Source organism: Mirounga angustirostris, unplaced genomic scaffold, assembly GCF_029215605.1.
Source record: "Mirounga angustirostris isolate CCGP_5_RB_7025 unplaced genomic scaffold, mMirAng1.0.hap1 SCAF_9, whole genome shotgun sequence".
In the NCBI taxonomy this organism is placed as follows: domain Eukaryota; kingdom Metazoa; phylum Chordata; class Mammalia; order Carnivora; family Phocidae; genus Mirounga; species Mirounga angustirostris.
Genome location: NW_026991717.1, coordinates 49,414,576 through 49,433,837, shown reverse-complemented (window position 1 = coordinate 49,433,837; position 19,262 = coordinate 49,414,576). Strand labels below are relative to the sequence as shown.

The 19,262-nt window shown below is 34.4% G+C and overlaps 1 protein-coding gene across 1 annotated transcript in view; it reads right to left on the bottom strand.

Annotated features, from left to right (window-relative positions):
- DNAAF4 (dynein axonemal assembly factor 4) overlaps window positions 1-18,929 on the bottom strand; it is a 92,416-nt gene extending 73,487 nt beyond the window's left edge. Inside the window, exons 1-3 of the mRNA XM_064570448.1 lie at window positions 18,792-18,929; window positions 13,322-13,557; window positions 2,678-2,788 (exon numbers count right to left, since the gene is read on the bottom strand). The gene's annotated coding sequence lies outside the window, so the exon portion shown is untranslated. The remainder of the gene's footprint in view (window positions 1-2,677; window positions 2,789-13,321; window positions 13,558-18,791) is intronic.
- Between the last annotated feature and the right edge of the window lie 333 nt (window positions 18,930-19,262).

Genomic DNA, 19,262 nt, shown 5'->3' with positions numbered 1-19,262 from the left:
CAGTCAGTTAAGCGTTTGACTCTTGATTTTGGCTCAGGTCATGATCTCAGGGTTGTGAGATCAAGCCCCAAGTCAGGCTCTGTGCTGGGTGTGGAGCCTGCTTAGGATTCTCTCTCTCCCTCTCCCTCTGCACCTTTCCCCCACTTTCTCTCTCTCTCTCAAAATAAGTAGGTAAATAAATAATACTAAAAAATAAAAATAAATTAAAAAAAATTTTTTAAAAATGGAACATACTCTTACCACATGATCCAGCAATCATGCTCCTTGGTATTTGCTAAAAAGCATTGAAAACTTATGTCTACACAAAAACCTGCACACAGATGTTTATGGTAGCTTTATTCGTTACTACCTAAATTTGGTTGCAACCAAGATGTCCTTCAGTAGTTGAAAGAATAAATAAACTGTGGTACATCCAGATAATGGAATATTATTATGTGCTAAAAAGAAATGAGCTATTGAGCCATGAAAAGACATGGAGGAAACTTAAATGTATATTACTAAGTGAAAGAAACCAATCTGAAAAAGTACATATTATTGATTCCAACTGTGTAAACTCCTGAAAAGGCAAAACAACAGAAGCAGTAAAAAAAAAAAAAAAAATCAGTGGTTGCTAGGGGCTGGAGAGACAAAGAGATGAATAGCTAGAATACAAAGGGTTTTGTATGATAACATAATTGTGGACACATGTCAGTATACATTTCCAAACCCTTAGAATGTGAAACACCAAGAATGAGCCCTAATGTAAACTATAGACTTTGTATGATAATGATGTGTCATTGTAGGTTAATCTATTGTAACAAATGCACCGTTCTGGTGGGGAATTTTGAGAATGGGGGAGGCTGCACAAATATGGGGGCAAGGAGATATGGGAAAGCTCTGTATCTTCTGCGAAACTGAAACTGCTCTAAAATATAAAGTGTATTAAAAAAAGAAAAAAAATCTTAATTTATCATTAAGGAAAATAGCTATTAGGAGAATTTTGTATGCTAGTTACTAAAGAGGATTAGTAAAAGAAGAATATAAACAAATAGAAATTTTTTGTTTCATCAACAATTTTAAAAAATATTTCATAACTGAGGCACCTGGGTGGTTCAGTTGGTTAAGTCTCCAACTCTTGATTTTGGCTCAGGTCATGATCACAGGGTGTGAGATTGAGCCCCACATCCAGCTCCGTGCTGGGCATGGAGCCTGCTTAAGATTCTCTCTCACCCTCCCTGCCCCTCCCTGCTGTCTCTCTCTCTCTCCCCCCCAAAACCAAAAAAATTTATAATTGAGTTTAGTTTAAAATTTTAGAATTTTATCTTTAGATAAATATAGATATTTATTACCATAACATCCAACTGTTAAAAGTTCCAATATTTATTAAAGAATATCAGTAAATATTAATATAAAGATTAATACAATTATTATTAGCAAAATATTAAACCATTACTCTATAGATATAAATGAAATACTGTACAGTAGTTCTAAAACAAGACAACAAAGTATTTAATAAAATATACCCTGCTTTCTTTCCTTGAGTAAATATACCTTCAAAGTGACCTGGAAGGTCAAATTCAGATTTGAATTCTCAGTCTCCTTGGAGTTTTCTGCAGAAACATAGCAGAAGGAAAGCCTATCCTTGAGCAAAGGGATATACACACAAGAAGTACAGGCCAGCCAACGCAATCCTGAGAAAGAAGAACAAAGCGGAAGGTACCACACTGCCTGGTTTCAAACTATACTACAAAGCTATAGTAATCAAAATAGTACAGTACCGGCATAAAAACAGACACACAGATCAATGGAACAGAATAGAAAGCCCAGATATAAACCCATACATATATGGTCAATTATTTATGACAAAAGAACCAAGAATACACAGTGGGGAAAGGACAATCTCTTCAATAACTGATGTTGGGAAAATTGGACAGCCACATGCAAAAGAATGAAACTGGACCACTACCTTACATAAAAATTAACTCAAAATGGATTGAAGACTTGAATATAAGACCTGAAGCCATAAAACTCCTAGAAGGAAACACAGGTGGTAAGGTTCTTGACAATAATGATGGCATTGAGTTTTTGGATTTTACTCCAAAAGCTAAGGCAACAAAAGCAAAAATAAACAAGTATGACTACACCAAACTAAAAAGCTTCTGCACATCAAGGGAAACCATCAATAAAGTGAAAGGCAAACTACTGAATAGTAGAAAACATTTGCAAATCACATACTTGATAAGAGGTTAATATCCAAAGTATATAAAGAATTCAAAAGCAAATAAAATGAAAAATCCAATTAAAAAATGGGCAGAGGATCCAAACAGACATTTTTCCAAAGAAGTCATACAGATGGCCAACAGGCACATAAGATTTTTCAATATCACTAATTATTAGGGAAATGACAGTCAAAACCACAATGAAATATCACTTCACACCTATAGAATGTCTGTTATAAAAACAGGGGCGCCTGGGTAGCTCAGTTGGTTAAGCGTCCCAACTCTTGATTTCAGCTCAGGTCATGATCTCAGGGTCCTGGAGTAAGGCTCCTCACTCAGCAGAGAGTCTGCTTGTCCCTCTCCCTCTGGTCCTCCCCTGCTCTCTCTCTCTCTCTCAAATAAATAAATATTTTTTTAAAACAAACAAAAACCAAGAAATAAGTGTTGGAGAGGATGTGGAGGAAAAGGAACTCTCATACACGTTGGTGGGGATGCAAGCTGGTGCAGCCACTATGGAAGGTTGGAGGTTCCTCAAGAAATTTAAGATAGAATTACCATATGATCCAGCTATACCACTTCTGGGTATTTATCTGAAAAAAAAAATGAAGATACTAATTAAAAAACATATATGCACTTTGATGTTTATTACATTATTTACAATAGCCAAGATACGGAAACAATGTAAATATCCATCAATGGGTGAATAGATAAAGAAGATGTGGCATACACACACACACACACACACAATGGAATACTACTCAGCCATAAAAAGAAGGAAATCCTGCCATCTATAACAACATGAGTGGAACTTGAGTGTATTTTGCTAAGTGAAATAAGTCAGACTAAGAAAGACAAATACTGTATGATTTCACTTATATGTGGAATATATATATATATTTTATATATGTGGGGTATATCACATATATACAAGAACAAACAAAACAGAAAACTCAGAGAACTGATTAGTGGTTTATAGAAGGGAATGGGGTGGGAGGTAGGCAAAATGAGTGAAGGGGGTTAATTGTATGATGACAGATGGTAACTAGATTTATTGTTGTGATTTTTTTTGTGGTGTATACAAAGATCAAATTATTAGGGGCGCCTGGGTGGCTCAGTCATTAAGCATCTGCCTTCAGCTCAGGTCATGATCTCAGGGTCCTGGGATCGAGCCCCGCATCGGGCTCCCTGCTCAGCAGGGAGTCTGCTTCTCCCTCTCCCTCTGTACTCCCTCTCTTTCTCTCAAATAAATAAATAAAATCTTAAAAAAAAAAAAAAAAAGAAGAAGAGAGAGCATGAGTACTGGATGGCACATCCTCTTGACCCACAGCTTCTTTGCCTTTTGGAGAAAGTGCAGGCAGAAGAAGATCAGAGAAGGGTCCTCAAAAGCAAGGGGTTCAAGATCTAAGGCAGGAATTTGGGGAATGTTAACATCTTTTCAGGATAAAAGTATTTATTTATTTATTTTTATTTATTTATTTTACTCTTGATGTTAAAATGTGGTACTACAATCTAGTGCTTGAAATCAGGCTAATTGGGTTAGAATCCCACTCTACTTTTATTAACTGTATGACCTTGAGCAAGTTTCTCACCCCCCTGAGACTTAGTTTCCTCAATCTGTAAAATAGAGGCAATAATACCTATTTGTAGGGTGTTAAGAGGATTAAATAGGATTCTGTGTAAAGTGCTCATTATTGTTGCTATTTATTTATTTTCTTAAAAGATTTCATTTATTTGTCTGTCAGAGAGAGAGAGAGCACACAAGCAGGGGGAGCGGCAGAGGCAGAAAGAGAAGCAGACTTCTCACTGACCAGGGAGCCCGATGTGGGACTCGATCCCAGGACCCTGGGATAATGACCTGAGCTAAAGGCAGACGCTTAACCAACTGAGCCACATAGGCGTCCCTATTGTTGCTATTTAGACATTTGAACAGATCCAGGGCTTTTCTCCTCGACTTCACCATATGCATTTTTTTCTGATACACATCCCAGCAGACATGAAACGACTTTCTACGTGCGTGAGAATAAAAGTGATGCTTTTAAAATTCTTAAACTGAATGCTGTTGACTTTGACAACGATACCTATGATAGAGACTACAAATGCAGTCTCCAAGTCTGAAATATTTCTCAGATCCATCCACTTTTCACTGCCGCTGTCTTAATTTCTTGAGCTATTAGTAGTTACCTAGTAGAAGAGTAACAAGGTAAGCAACCAAGTACCTTGAAAGTACCTAACAGAATCTTTTCAAGACTCGAAGACTCTCCTTGACTGAAGACCCAATTTCTAACCTGTAGCTTACAGCAGAGACTTCAGGCAAGCATGAGAGAAAAACAGAAATAAGCTCTGATGATAGGACTGAATGCCTGAGGCTAAATGAGAATGGAGGAGCGTAAAATTCTCCATTAAGATGCAATACATGACTATATAATAAGGATTTGATCACTGTTTCCCCTAAGGGGAAAAAAAAAACATAGTATGGATAGTGAGGGCATTGACAAATTATACTTAGTTCATAATCTCTGAAACATTTTTGTATAAGTAGTACTTACCTAAAGGTTAGTCTAGAAAAGATTGAATTCTTCTTTTGATTTGACACCTCTTCTGGTGCAGTTCTTACAATCATGTTGAGCCAATTAAGAAATGGGAAACATATCTGACAATCCCAAATATTTTTACCTTTTTCTTTTGTAAGGTAAAAGAACAAATCTTTGTGACTTCCCAGGGAACCTCTTGGGAAAAGATGTTTTAGGTCTAAAAGACATTTTGGAAATGTATTATGTATATATTCAATATATTAAAATATGGAATAAAAATATGTTTATATTTATCTTTAGGGTCTGATCTTAGAAAGCATAATCAAAACAGTTATCATGGGATTTTGTCACTCGATTAAGAAAAAAGTCAAAGAACAATGAATGACTTGAACTTGGCTACCTATTAACCAAGGTACATAGAAGGTGACAAAAACCATAAAAGGTAACACCATTGTAAGGAACTTTAGCTTTTTCAGACCTGAGGACTTCCGTGTTTGTTTTCATGTTAGTAATCAAGAGCATGACAAAATCACCACAAAGCAAAGAAAACTTGAAAACTTTTTTGGTGAGATACAAAATTTTAGTTATCTGGGTGGATGATACAGACCGTAAAGAACAACTTTTTACTACTTTTCATTAACAACAGACTAAAGACTCTAAAATCAATTTATCATTTTAACATAAGGGAAAAAACAAATTCTAGATTTGCATTGATAGGATAGTTGGCAATAAATTTATCTTAAATTTTTAAAAATCATCTCGGGGCGCCTGGGTGGCTCAGATGGTTAAGCGTCTGCCTTCGGCTCAGGTCATGATCCCAGGGTCCTAGGATCGAGCCCCACATAGGGCTCCCTGCTTGGCGGGGATCCTGCTTCTCCCTCTCCCTCTACTGTTCCCCCTGCTTGTGCTCTCTCGCTCTATCAAATAAATAAAATCTTTAATAAAAATTATCTCAAATTTTTAAAAATTATTAATAAAAACTAAGCAAAATTTGCCAAACATTTAACACATCTCATTGCTTCCATTTAGACCCATTATCTGTGCCTATTAGGAACCAAGGCAAATAAAGTATTCTGTATTTTCTGTATAACTTCTATAATTTTCCTCATCCTTTCACATTTTTATCTCCTTTAAAATTTGGCATCAAATACTTTACTATAGAATAAAACTACTCTCTTCATGCTTCTTTGCCACTATTACACCTAGGATAGTCTCGATCACCCACATTTAACCAAAGAAACTATTTATACTTCACAGAAACTACTGGGAAGAGGCCGCTGAGAATTACCTGTCTGTCATATACAACGAACATTTAGTGGACCACTACAGCCCGTAAGTACACGAAATATGGATGCACAGTCATCTCTTTCATGCTTTAAGCTTCACTAAAAGGACCCAAAGATAGAACCACTCTATAATCAAAGGAATACAATCCAAAACTGTATGATGAAAATTATGCACAGAGAGTAATATTCTATACTACTTAGAAATTATCAAAGCATCCAAAGATTATTAACTCAATTTAAGATAGTTCAAGGTCTTAAAGTTAACATTTAAATTGACACACTATAGAACATAATAAATTCTTGATGTTTAAAAAATTTGTTAGAATTATAAAGCAATTAGCTAAACAAAAAAAAATTCAGCCTTATTTTAGAGAAAGAGAGAGAGAGAGCATGAGTGGGAGGGGCAGAGGGAGAAAGAGAGAGAGAATCTCAAGCAGACACCCCCCCACACACCCGAACCTGGAGCCCAATGCAGGGACTCAATCTCTGAAATCACCACCTGAGCCAAAACCAAGAGTCGGTCACTCAATGAACTGTGCCACCCAGGTGGCCCGAACAAAATTCTTCATTGTTCCTTATCCTAAATATGTAGGAGTCATATTAGTTTATGAGATCAATTCTATATAGAAAATGTAGGAAGTTCAATGATTCTTTTTTTTTTTTTTTAAAGATTTTATTTATTTGAGACAGAGAGAATGAGAGACAGAGAGCATGAGAGGGAGGAGGGTCAGAGGGAGAAGCAGACTCCCTGCCGAGCAGGAAGCCCGATGCGGGACTCGATCCTGGGACTCCAGGATCATGACCTGAGCCGAAGGCAGTCGCTTAACCAACTGAGCCACCCAGGCGCCCAAATTTGAGTTCCATTTTGAGTTTTTTAAAAATATGGTGCCACATGTTTAAGTCCAGGCATTTATTTATTTATTTATTTTTTGCATATGGTTATCTAATTGTTTCAGTATCATTTGTTAAAGAATCGTTTTTCAACTGACTTTTCTTTGCAACTTTTCAAAAATCAATTGCGTATGTGTGGATCAAAGCAGTTTAATAAAAGAAAAAATTCCTTCTATATTTAATCTTCATTTTTACCATTTCCAACACTCTTAATTTTTTGGTGTAGTTTCAGTCTGGTCAAATCCTACCTAAAGAACTTTGACATTTCTGTTAGTGCAAGTCTATCAGCACATGAAACAGTTCATGTACCATATCTCTCCTTGGAAAGGCTTGGCTCTCTGTGGTATTCAGATTACTTTGTAGCTTTTGAAATCAGCTCTCTGATGATCTTAGGAAAAGTTACAGTTTTGTGTGTTATCTAACTTCTTTACTGCCCGGGTGGGAGTGAGGTTCTTTGTAACTTTCTATATCCTAAAACTATGCTTTTAGTTTCGATATATAGTATTGAAATTGTCTTTAGGTTTAAATGTTATACAACTTTTGCTTTAATTAGTTATTTAAGAAGTTATTATTTACTAAATATATAGGCTACTTTTTATTACCTTTTGGTCAGGCCACACAGTGCGCATGATAGAAGTCCTCTCAAATGTGTTGAGACTTCCTTTAAAACTTAGGACATAGCAAAGTTTTGCAAATGTTCTTCGAGTGCTTGAAAAGAATGTGTATTTCTTATTTGATGCAAGGTTCTTTATTAGATTCAAGCTTGTTCGTTTTGGGGTCAGGTGCTATTGGTTGTTTATCTAAAAACCATTCTCTTCTTTTCTTTGCTTTCAGAACCTTTATTTTCTTTGCATATTAAATGGCAGTATTTTCAGAAAAGTTGGGTCTGGCTCCAAAGGAAAAATCATGTTTGGTCTAAACTAATGATTCCTATTTCTCAAAGGGAAAGTCTGCTGGAGACTTCTGAAGGATCTTCCTCTTTCATAAAAATAGAGCAACATGAGCCTCCTTTTCTGCTTGCTTTGGATGTTATTCTGTGAGAAAAGGATATATGGAGCAGTGGTAACCGTCTTGCAATCATGAGAGAAAAGCCAAGAGAATCAGAGAGAAACACGACATGGTTTCCTGATATTGAGCTGATGAATTAACCAGTCCTGGAACTATATCTATCTTCAAAGTTCATTTTGTGTGAAATAATAAAATTCTATTGCTTTTGCCACATTTGGTTAAGTATTCTAAATGCCTCCTGATACATGTTTATTGCTTAACATATAACATATATTTGAGCTATCATTTTCAGATACAAGTTTTTTAAAAATCTCACAAATTGCTACTTTTTTCTTCCTGTAATTCCATCTTTTGCTTTATGTATGTTGAGGCTCTGTTATAAAAATACGTATTCATGGTTATTTTATCATTTTGGTGGGTTGTTTCCTTCCTATTTATACTTTTTGTCCTTATATATTTTTAAATGTGTAACCAGAAATACTTTTCTCAGTTCTATTGAGATACGATTGACATATAACATTGTATTAGTTTCAGGTGTACAACATGATGATTTGATATATATATTATGAAATGATCATCACAATAAGTTTAGTTAACATTCATCACCTCACACAGTTACAATTTTTCTTATGATGAGAACTTTTAAAATCTATTCTGTTAGCAACTTTCAAATATATACCGGTATTGTTAACTTTATTCACCATGCTGTACATTACATCCCCTGAACTTATTTATAACTGAAGTTCATACATTTTGACTCCCTTTACCCATTCTGATCCCCACCCTTCTGCCTCTGGCAATCACTAATCCATTTTCTGTATCTGTGACATCAGTTTTTTTAGATTCACATAAAAGTGAGATCAGGTAATAATTGTCCTTCTCTTATTTCACTTAGCATAATGCCCTCAAGATCCATCCATGTTGCAAATGGCAGAATTTCCTTCTTTTTATGGCTGAATAATTTCTCTCTCTCTATATATACATACATATGTGTATATATATATGTATACATAGAATACATATATATATATATAAATATATATATTCACTTTTTTTTTTAACCATTCATCCACTGATGGGACACTTTGGTTGTTTCCATGTCTTGGCTACTGTAAATAATGCTGCAATGAACATAGGGGTGCAGTTGTCTCTTTGACATAGTGATTTCATTTCTTTTGGATAGATAACCAGAATTGGAATTGTTGAATCATATGATAGTTCTATTTGTAATTTTTTGATGAAACTCCATACTGTTTACCGTAGTGGCTGCACCAGTTTGCACTCCCACCAATAGTGCAAAAGGATTCCCTCTGTTTGTTTGTTTGTTTGTTTTTTAAGATTTTACTCATTTGTCAGAGAGAGAGAGAGTGCGCATAAGCAGGGGGAACAGCAGACAGAGGGAGAAGCAGGCTCTCTGCCTAACAAGGAGCCCAATAAAGGACTCGATCCCAAGACTCCAGGATCATGACGTAAGGTGAAGGCAGATGCTTAACCAACTGAGGCACCCAAGCATCCCAGAATTCCCTTTTCCACATCCTCACCAACACTTATCTCCTATCTTTTTGATAATAGCCTTAAATTCTATTTTGTTTTTTACTAACATTATTATAGTAGATTCCTTTGGCATTTTCCTGTTATACCTTTTGCTATCTCTTTACTTTTTTTAAAATTATGTTTTCTGATAACCAAAGGAATACATGTTTATTGTTGACAATACCAAGAAGAAAAATCACACATACTTCCATTATCCAGAGATAATCACAGTAACATTTTGGCATGTAATCATTCCAATTATCTCTAGGTAGGTATACATAGATATATAAATTGCTTATTTTAAAAACTAATTGTGATCATTCTGTATATAACTTTTTTAAACTATTTTTTTCCTTAACAATTGTCATTTCTTCCATTTTATTTTTTATAAAGCATGAAGTTTTAATTCTTCATAATTTTCCATTATATAGATGGCCTTACTTTTTTTTAAGTATACAGTCATTTAGAATTTGGCTTTTCCACTTGTTTTTTAATTTTTATTATTTATTTTTTTATTATGTTTTCCACTTCTTAATATCATTGTACATAAACTATTCCTTTGCTTTTGAAATTGCCACGTGTATCTCTTGTTAACAGCATTTGGACAAAAAAAAATTCCTTGGTCTGATCTGACAATGTCAGATAGGTGAATTTAATCCATTTACATATATGTAACTACTAATAATTTGGTTTTATTTCCATTTTTGTTATTCTTTTTATCTGCTTTCCTATCTTCCATTGGCTTGATAAAATTTTCTGTATTCTGCTTTGCCCTCTGTTAGAAGTTATAGTGTATTTAATTCTTTTATTATTTTTATTTTTTTAAGATTTTATTTATTTATCTGACAGAGAGAGAGCACAAGCAGGGGGAATGGGAAAGGGAGAAGCAGGCTCCTCACTGAGCAGGGAGCCTGATGCAGGGCTCGACTGTGACTTAAATTGTGACTTTTTAAATACGTAGTTCACTAAATTTTTTTTCTTAAAAAATGTGAAATTATCCAGTACCTTTATATATGTCTTGAATGAGATAAGGAACTAATATGCCTTCACTACTCCTTAAACATTTTTCTATATATGATCACTAGGCCACATCTGAAAATCAGGTTAAGTCTTATACTTTACTGATTTGGGGGGCTCCATTTCTCCCCTCTGGACTATTTTAAAACAAATTGAAGAATTATAAGTATTTCAGATTTCATCTTTTTAAAAATAGGTGTTTTATTACATAAACACAATGTCATTATTGTAACAGAACTAAATAATAACCAATGTCCTATGACCCAAGTTCATAGTCACATTTCCCCAGTTGTGTGCTTTTACTGTTATTTTGTCTGAATCAAGACCAAATAAAATCCACATTTCACTCCTTCCACTATTATTTCTGTGGCTCTAGTCACATCATCTCTCACACAAATTACAATAGCTTCCTAACTAGTCTTCTTCCTTCAGCTCCCTACCTCTTCTTTTTTAAGATTTTATTTTTATTTATTTGACAGAGAGAGAGAGAGCATAAGCAGGGGGAGTAGCAGGCAGAGGGAGAAGGAGAAGCAGACTCCTCGCTGAGCAAGGACCCTGGGATCATGACCCGAGCTGAAGGCAGATGCTTAACCAACTGAACCACCCAGACACCCCAAATCCCTACCTCTTCAATCTATTTCAACACAGCAGTCAGAATGATCCTTCTCTCCTGAAACTCTTCAGTAACTTTTTTTAAAGATTATTTGAGAGAGAGTGCACACACATGTATGCAAGTAGGAGAGGGGCAGAGAGAGAGAATCTTCAAGCAGACTCCTGGCTGAGCTCAGAGACCGACCCATGGGTTGTTCACTCCATTCCAGACACACTGGCCTCCTTGAAATCTATGAAATGTGCCAAGCATGCTCTTTTCACAGGGTCATTGTACCTGCTATTACCTATGCCTGGAAGTTTCTTCCCCAGTTACCTGTATGACAGTATCCCTTACTTCTTCAAGTCATTACTTAAGTATCTTTTCATTGAGCTATTAAAAATTAAGAATTTGCACTTCCTTGCCAGGTTCAGCATTCCCTATCTCATTCTCTTTTTTATTTGTGCATAGCACTTATTCTCTCTAGAATAACACTCTCCTGAGAGTGGTAATTTTTGTCTGTTTGATTTACTGCTGTATTTTAGCATCTAGAACATTTCCTGAGACATAAAAAACAACAAATGTTGAATAAATGAATGAATGTTTACTTATCAAATTTCATAACTTCAATTTTTATTCTTTAGTTTGCCTTTCAGGAGCCCCAAACATACTTACCTTAAAGTACTTTTCAGGCTATTCTATTATTTTCATTTTGAGTGGGTTGAAATTTCAAAAGGTGTTGGTTAACCATTTGTCTTATCAATAGGTTTCTTCTCAAATTTGAAATTTTGATTTACAGTGGGCTTTTTTCTTTCATCTTATTTTTCTTTCTTTCCTCTGGGCTCATCCTTTCTAGCAGTTTTAAGTTGCCTCCAAGTTGTGTCCTAGAAACCCCAATTCAGCCAAGTGTTACATGCTGATTCACTGCTTCAATTCTTTGGTGATACTGTATCACCAATTCTTTGGTGACAAACTGAGTAAATTGCAACTGAGCAAATTGCAAACTGCGCACTTCTGCCCACCTTGGGCTCCTATCTTCCTATATGAGCTGGAGCCCCACATATCATTTGAAGGTAGGTTTTGCTGCTTAGTCTCCTTTCACACGTGGTACAGCAGGGGAGAGGAATCCCAGCTCAGCCCTTTGCCCAAAGCAGTGCTGTTTTGGTCCCCTTTTTCATTCCTGTTATTTTTGCTATTAAAAAAAAAATCCATTTCATCAGAGGATCATCGATTTTATTAATCTTTTAAATAACCTGCTTGTGGCTTTATTATTTTCTTCTACTTTCCTTAGGATTTTTTATTTTCTTATCCTCTTGAGATCAATGCTTAATTCATTATATTTGGGGCTTAAAAATTATATAAAGCTAGACATTTCTCTTCTAGTACTATTATCACCCCTCACAATTTTGAAATGTAGTATTACTTTTAGATCCCATTGCCCCTGCCAAATTAGAACTTCTACTCTGGACCTGGAGTCAGGTAGGCTGCTGCTTCAGCATGGTTCATGGTTTCCTCCATTATTTCTTGTCCTTGGATATATTTTTTGGTTTTGAACCCAATTTTCTCTTTTTATCTTTATCGTACTAAGTTTGGAACAGAGGGGGTGCTTTAGAGCATCCACTCAAGATGTTATTTGATCAGAAGTCTCGGGACATCTTTCCCTCTCTTACAGCAGGTAAAATAAACACATTTTTATTGATTTTTTTTTCCTTCCATATATTTTATTTTTCCTTCCATGTATTTATTTTTAAAAAATTTTTAAAGGTTTTATTTAAATAATCTCTATACCCAACATGGGGCTCAAACTCACTACCCCAAGATCAAGAGCCCCACATTTCTTCTAACTGAGCCAGCCAGGTGCCTCATCCTTCCATTAATTAATTCTTAATTAACTAATTGACTGATTTTTAAAATAGGCTCCACTCCCAGCCTGGAGCCCAAAACAGGACTAGAACTCACAACCCTGAGATCAAGACCTGAGCTGAGGGGCACCTGGTGGTTCAGTCAGTTAAGCATCAAACTCTTGATCTCAGCTCAGGTCCTGATTTCGGGGTCGTGAATTCAGGCCCCTCATTGGGCTCCATGCTGGGCATGGAACCTACTTAAAAACAAGACCAAAAAACTAACCAAACAAAAAGACCTGAGCTGAGATTGAGTTGGACACTTAACCTACTGAGACATCCAGGCACCCCCTTCCATATATTTAAATAGAACTTTCATGCATTCAAATTTTATCTTGATGTAATTTTATCTTGTCATTTATATTACCTCTTATGCCAAGTTGCATCAACACATTCACAAGCATCTTTCCATGTAAGACTCTAGACAGCTAATGTTTATTTCCAACAAATTTTGGAGGTCTTTTGTAAACATGATCTTATCATTCAGGCAAGTTTGTTCTTAATATTGTTACAGTGGTGTCCCCGTTTCAGGGATTGTTAAGCTGCTGAGGTTGTAGAACTCCTCTCCAATTAATTTTCTGTTAACAGAACTGAAGTCCTAATCTGTTAAAACCAAGACAGAGATAGGTTAAGCTCAGATTTTTAAAGGGGAACTCAGGACTCAGTGTTATGTATAAACTTCACAGGGGTAAAAAAAAAAAAAAGAATACATATAACAAGACCTGTTCAAAAATACTGGTTTGATCCTCAGTATAAAATTAAATTCCTGGTAAATCGTAGGCTATTGCCCTGGTAAATGTTTCCTGGAACATTTCCTACCCAAAGCCAAGACTGTCATACCTATAACCTAAGATTGTCCTTTTGAAAATCAAGCACTTAATAAAACAGTTATTTTTCTCTTTAAAAACTAGCTTTATTTAAAAGAAGCTGAAGCATAACACTATAGGAACAAACTTACAATACATATTGTTCAAGAAAGCCTGCCATACATAATTTCTACTAATAGTAGGTCTAAATACTGATAAATAACATTCTTTATACAATGCACAAATGACATTTAGTATGAACCTTGGAAAAGAATGGCCAACAATAACATGGACTGTTTTGATAGTAGAACCTCTACTTGTCTTACTACTTATCTTAGAATAAAAAAGTAAAACGTGGAAGATAAGTTAAACTCCTCTTAAATTCTACCATGGTGTTTAAGGAAGAAAGAAAGGGATCAAAAGGAGGAAAATATAAGAAATAAAGATCTTAAAGAAAAAGGAAAATTGGCTTACCACTATTAATAGTAATTATTAAAAAGTAATTCAGAATTGAGAATTTTTGGTTTAATACTTGGAAGCCCTTAGACAAATTATCCATTATCCACTATATTCAATCAGTTACCGAGCCAATTTTATTTCTCTGAAAACTGTAACCTGTACAAAACCATACAAAGAAAATAAACAATTTGGGGGTAACCTAGTCATTTCATACTTTAAATCTTCCCACAAAGCAATTCATGAATCATTTAATACTAATACTTCTTTAAACCTCTATGACTTAAATAGAAACAGACTCATTTCTAAGAGATTGTATGTGAAGATACCAGGAAAAAAATAAATCCCTAATATGTAATTCTAAATTTTTAACCCCAAAAATAGGCCCATGTAAACACGGGCATTCAAATCAAATATAATGGAATTGTGCCACAGTATGGAATATGGCATTTTTTTTTAAATATCAAGAACTGAATCAGATTTATTGCTATGTCAGTCTTATCAATAGCTGACAATCAAACATACAAAATACACCACAACAACCATGCCAAAAATGATGTTGTATAGAGATATCATTAACATAACACAGGTAAACATTTATCTTGTAATATACATCACTAATATAGTAAAACCTTATTCAGGATAGTAAGAATTGATAAAAGTCTAAAAATTTGAATACTTTAAAAAGTTATGCAGTTTAAGCACTCATAAGCATTCTTTTTTTTTTGCTTTCAAGTATACAATTTCAAATGTACAAATTTGCATTGGCCAAGTATTACCTATTACAATTCTTTTGGGTACTTGTTTTAAAGACAAAAGAATGCTTTTAAAATAGTATTCTCAAATAAATGCTCTATAAAGCTTAATATTTTCCCAAGATTAAACATTTTTCTTTAAAATCTTGATTATGCCTTTTATTAATAAACCTTTCATCAGATAATACAAAGTAAACACCACTCAAGTCCTTGTATCAATGTTTACAAATTCTAAGTAAATTAGAGGACTTTTATGGTATTGTAATAGCGTCTTAATAAATGATTAAGAAAAGATTAGCATTTCTACTTATTGTGGTTATGGTGAAGTGAATGGTATCTTTTTTGGTTGGAAGATATCAGAGTAGGTTCAAAGTCTAGTATATAATTTTAATGGTAAGGGCTAAAAAAAAAAAAATCCTAATATGCACAATCAATTAAGACACTAATTCCTTGGTAAGTTATAACTGTGAGAGGAAAATAAAATTTTTAAGAAGTATTTATTGTATTATGAATTGCTAACACCAAATTTTACCCCCTCTCCCACTTCAAAACATCAGGCCATCTACTAATCCATAAATATTGATGTTTCACATACTTCATAGAGTAGCTTAAACACACCAGCATAAGAAATAATTAGTATTACATAGTAATTTCCTTTGCCATAGGAATAAATGTTGGACAAAGTCTGGAAACATTTTATTTTCCAATTTGAATTACAGTAATTTTGCCACAGACCACAGCACTAGTGCATGTGTTACTTTAGACATGCTCTAAGAACAAAACAAAAAATTACTGCAAAAATACATGTCACCAATGTGGAACACACTCAGATTTGTATAAAAGTACTGAACTAATATCCCAAAAAGAGGTATATGTAAACAGTACATAAGGAAGAAATAGTTTTAATATGAAACAGTCATTTAAGTCACATACATCATGATAAGAAGCAGGACTTTCTTTTATAAAAGGTATTTTAACTAACAAGCAACATCATCTATATCACCTACAGAACAAGAAAAGTACGTCTTTAGAATTAGTTTTAATATAATTGCAAGTAATGTATTTTGACAAACTGACAAAGATGAAGCTTATCCATTGGGTTTCATTAAAAATTTTCAAAGAAATACAGGCAGCCTCTGATGTCCTCACATCTGGCTTAGAGATAGCCACTTTTCATTTCCCCTAGACCATATGTCTTGGGAGATGTTAATGCCAGCCCTACTCCAGGAGTACCTCTAAACTTCCACCTCGGTACCAAGAGTTAGAAAAATGCAGATGTGACTTCTATACTGTTCTACTGGATAAACAGGATAGGGGAAAAGGGGAAGTTACTCATTTTGGAAATAAGAAGAAACCTCTGAGTTCAAAAGTTGAGGAAAGAAAACTGTAAAAAGTCCCAACAATCTAAAGGAAATTGGGAAATACTCTCAAGACAGCATCCATCAATTTGATAAAAATACTGCTTCCCATAGTGCCTGAAATGTGGTCATATTTTCTGAAATCTTATTAGATAAAAATTCATCCTGAACTAATAAGCAGTCTTAAAAAAAAAAAAAAAAGGTTTAATCCCACTTTCTTCACTATCTTCATTCGCATCTTGGTGGAAAACATTTTTCCCTTAAAATCTAGCCAACCATAAGCACAGAAAAAATGGGAATTCTGAATAGAGGAAAGATAAAATTTTGAAGCATAGAGCATCCAGTAAGGGAAAAGGCAAGTTGGCTTATATAGTATTCCACCGGAGGGTTTAGGATGGTAAGAGGACAACTAGGAAACACTAACACCAAGAAACTTAACTTTCCTGAATCCCATCAGGAAAAAGGAAAGACCTCTATTTCTTTCTACCTCCTACACTGATTGGTTCCCTAAAGAAAACTGAGTGCTCAGCATGATACTATTGGTTAACTACATTATGGTTTAAATAAGCCTTATGAGCTTTCCTAACAATCTAATCATTTTATATAATGTTCCATACCACTATTTACAAATGACCTTTGGGAGCCTGGATGCTCTTAATTGAACTTTTTAATTAAAAAAAAAAATCTAAAATAGCACAAATGTTCATGCATATGAAACCTCTGTACACTGTTAAAAAACAAAATCCAAAAATTCTTTAGAGCTCCCTTAAAAAAAATCATTACTTACATTTTTCTTTTTACTATTAAATACAATTACTATAGTATACTGGACAATAACCACTAACACTTTTAATATGTTCAAGACAAACAAGTTTGAAAGAATACTAGATGAAGACTCCTGATCCTTATTAAGATGATTGAAGTCAGCAGAATTCATGGTGACCCACACTACTGAGGTTTTTTCCTACCAGTAGGCAGAGTTGGAAGTCTTAAAAAAATCTTTATCTTGTGTTAATCTACGAAGAATAAGCCCTACTGCAAGAGAAATCTTGCTTTATGTACATAATCTTCTAATTTGGATAACCAGAATCATGATAGCAATTCTCTAGAAGTATTTCACACCAAAGGAAAACACCGATCACAAAACTAATTCTAAGCACTCTATCTGAAGAATAATTTTTCTTTTACAAGCTTAACTGTTTCAGCATTACTGAGTCCAGTAGCATCCAGAAGTAAGTAGACTAGGAATTCTCTCGTGAAATGAATAAAGCAAGTTCTGGGAAAGGAACTGATGCTTTAAAACTATCAGCAACCTAGCTGTCGTGAGAGAGCCTAGCTGCTGAGAGTTAGACAGTCTGAACTTAGACAAAACTTGAGAATATAGGAGAAACCACGATTTCCTGCTCAGTTCTGTGTGTGTGTGTGTCTTTGTGTGTATGTGTGCATGTGGGATGAGGTCTTTCAGTGAAGGAAAAGGATTACATAAGAAAAGGTGCAATGCTACTGGAAGATTATTCCACCTATGTACATTTCTTTCCATTACTGGATATTTGAAAATGTTTAGGGCAGCTCATCACTTGTCCTAACAAAGCTGTATCAATTTGTATTAATAGCCTTCTTTGGGTCAAATTGGACATTATTATATTTCATCACTTTTCCTATCAAAAACCATCTAATTTTTGACTTAGTGTCACACAGAGACAAATGTGGAACTAGTTAAGAAAAGTAATTTGAATACATGAAAACATTCACAAACTATGATTATAGTTTGCCTATGACTCGCTGTCAGTCAACCACGGGTTTTTCTTTGAATATTTACAGACTCTTAATTAAATAAGGTGCTCTGAAGATCTAAATACTTGAATAAAAATTCACTTGTAAGTTTTTAAAAACAACTATTTGGAAATGGAAAGAATCACATTACAAATCAAGTACCTTTAGACTAGCTTGGGAGCGGTTACTTCACTTTCACAAAACAACCACTGAAACTGTAAGCAACAGATGGCTTAAGAAACTGCATAATCAATTTTAACCTTAAGTACAACTCAAGTACTACCATGTAAAATGTTAACTCCTGAGGACACTGGAAGGTTCTACTCAATATCTATCTAAACTATATTGTCATAAAAACCATGATCTGATGCTAGAACTGGGCTTACAGCATGCAGTGCATCATTTCTTCAAAATCAGCACTCACTAGGATTTCAAGAATAACATAACTAGGTCCTTAAACATTTAGAAAATCGTGTATTTCTAATATAAAGTAAGCAAAATGGGATCTTCAAGTATGCTACTGAACACATCAAATGTTAGAGTCAACCAAAAATACTGCATTTTAACCTGCTTCAATTGGTAAAGTTGTCACACCAAGGAGTACCTAGTATTAGAGTTCATATCACTTCATTTCCTAAAATTGTAAAGATATATAATTTACAACTATATTGAAAATATTTTGTACTCACCTCTAACTAGTCACAGGTAAATGGAGAAAACCTTCTACTACCTTGTACCATATGAAATTGCTGTTTTTGTAGGTCAAAATTAAAACACTGTATTTAAAAAAATAAGTTTTATTCAATCAAAATATGCATCATGAGCATTAATAATTTTCTTCTAGTAGGATATTAAATATTTCATTTTTATAAAATTTGTCATTTCTTCAGCTATATAAATTGTTCATATCCCTCCAATTACTGCTTCTTAATTGGAGAACATGTTGTTTCTTAAAAAAAGCTTCAAGTGATGAAAAAGATGGTAGTTCACTGGGTAAAGGTCTGGTGATTATAATGGACATGATAAAATTTAATGTCCCAATTCAATTAACTTTGCTTTAGTGGCTTGTGACATGTGAGGTCAAGTGCTGTCATGTAAAAGTGTGGGCTCATGTTTATTAACCAAAGGATGTTTTTTTAATCAAAATTTTCACGCACAAT